This window comes from Nannospalax galili, unplaced genomic scaffold (assembly GCF_000622305.1).
Source record: "Nannospalax galili isolate Female #2095 unplaced genomic scaffold, S.galili_v1.0 scaffold191, whole genome shotgun sequence".
Classification (NCBI taxonomy): domain Eukaryota; kingdom Metazoa; phylum Chordata; class Mammalia; order Rodentia; family Spalacidae; genus Nannospalax; species Nannospalax galili.
In genome coordinates, this window is record NW_008331484.1 from 800,812 (window position 1) to 803,134 (window position 2,323).

The window sequence follows — 2,323 nt, forward strand, 5'->3', positions numbered from 1 at the left end:
ACCAAATCTACAGATCATAGGAATAGAGGAAGGAGAAGAATTTCAGGTTAATGGTGTTGACCAGATCTTAAACAGGATTGTAGAAGAGAATTTCATGAAATTAAGGAAAGATATCTCCATACAAATACAGGAAGTACACCAAATAGACAAGAATGGAAAAGAAACTCCCCATGACATATCATAGTAAAGACACTAAATGTACAGCATGAAGAGAGAATACTGAAAGCAGCAAAAGAAAAATAAGTCCCATACAAAGGAAAGCCCATCAGAATTACAACTGACTTACCATTGCAAACTATGAAAGCCAGAAGAGCCTGGACCAAGGTATTTCCAGTTCTACATGACAATAGATGCCAGCCCAGAATACTATACCTAGCAAAAATTCTGTTATATTTGAGGGGGAAAGAAAAATCTTCCATGACATGAATAGCTTGAAAGAATACATGTCCACAAAACCAGCCCTTCAAAGAATACTTGAAGCAATACAGAGAGCAGAGAGAGAAACAACTATACTTTGGAGTAACAAAAGAAAATAAAAAAAGATATAACTTAGGAGACACAAAATTATAAAGAGAACAAAATGACAGCAACCCATACACACATTTCAATAATAACCTTAAGTATCAATGGACTGAACTCCCCAGTCAAAGGACAAAGGCCAAGTGAATGGATTAAGAAACAATATCCATCTCTTTGCTGTCTGCAGGAAACCCATCTCACCTTCAAGGACAGGAATTACCTTAAGGTAAAAGGATGGAAAAGAATATTCCAAGCAAATGGCACTAAGAAGCAAACAGGGGTGGCAATTCTAATATCTAACAAAATATACTTCAAAGTAAAACTAATCAAAAGAGATAAGGAGGGTCACTTCTTTCTGATCAAAGGAAGAGTTAACCAAGAAGATATTATAGTCCTTAACATATATGAACCAAATTCTGATGCACCCAAATTCATAAAAACAACACTATAGGACTTTAAGACATGATTAACCCCAACTGAGTAACAGTAGGGGACTTCAATACCCCACTTTCTCCACTAGACAGGTCAACTGGACAAAGAATAAACAGAGAGACATGTGAATTAAATGACACCCTACATCAAATGGACTTAACAGACACCTTTCAATTATTCCACCCAAACACCAAAGAATACATTTTCTACTCAGCACCACATGGAAGCTTTTCAAAAATTGACCACATACCGGCCCACAAAACAAAACTCATCAAATACAAAAATATTGAAATAATTCCATGCATTCTATTGGACCACAAAGCAATAAAGCTCAAAATCAACACTGGACGAAACTCTAGTCACTACAGAAACTCGTGGTGATTGAACAGCACACTCCTAAACAATGAGTGGGTCAAAGAAGAAATTTAAAAAGAAATAAAGAACTCAATGAAAAGGACACTACAACACAACACAAAGGCAAGAACAAATGAAACCCAAACCCAGCAGAAGAGGAGAAATGTCAAAAATCAGAGCACAAATTAATGAAGTAGAAACAAAGAAAACAATACAAAGAATCAATGAATCTAAGAGCTGGTTCTTTGAAAAGCTAAACAAGAGAGACAGAACCTTAGCCCAGTTAACCAAAAGAAAGAGCAAATCCAAATCAACAAAATCAGAGATGAAAGGAGAAACATTACAAAAGACACCCAAAAGATCCAAACCATTAAAAGGGAATATTTTAAAAACCTATACGCTACTAAATCTATAAGTCTAAAAGAAATGGATGGATATCTGAAGTCATGGGAACCTCCAAAGTTAAATCAAGAAGAGATAAACAGTTTAAACAGACCTATAACATATAAGGAAATTGAAACAGTAATACAAAGTCTCCCAACTAAAAAAAGCCCTGGCCCAGATGGATTTACAGGAGAATTCTACCAGACATTTAAAGAAGACCTCTAACCAATACTACTTAAATTATTCAAAATGATAGAAAGAGAGGGAGAACTCCAAAATTCCTTCTATGAAGCCAACTTCACCCTAATACCCAAACCAGGTAAAGATACAACCTAAAAAGAAAACTATAGACCCATATCCTTACTGAACATAGTTGCAAAAAATTCTCAACAAAATACGTGCAAACAACATACAGACACCCATCAGAAAGATCAATCACCATGATCAAGTAGGCTTTATCCCAGAGATGCAGGGATGGTTCAATATACCCAAGTCAATAAATGTCATTAATCATATAAATGGACTCAAAGACAAAAACGACATTGTCATCTCAATAGATACAGAAAAGTCTTTTGACAACATTCAGGATGCATTTTTCTTCAAAGTCCTAGAGGGAATTGGACTGGAGGGAACA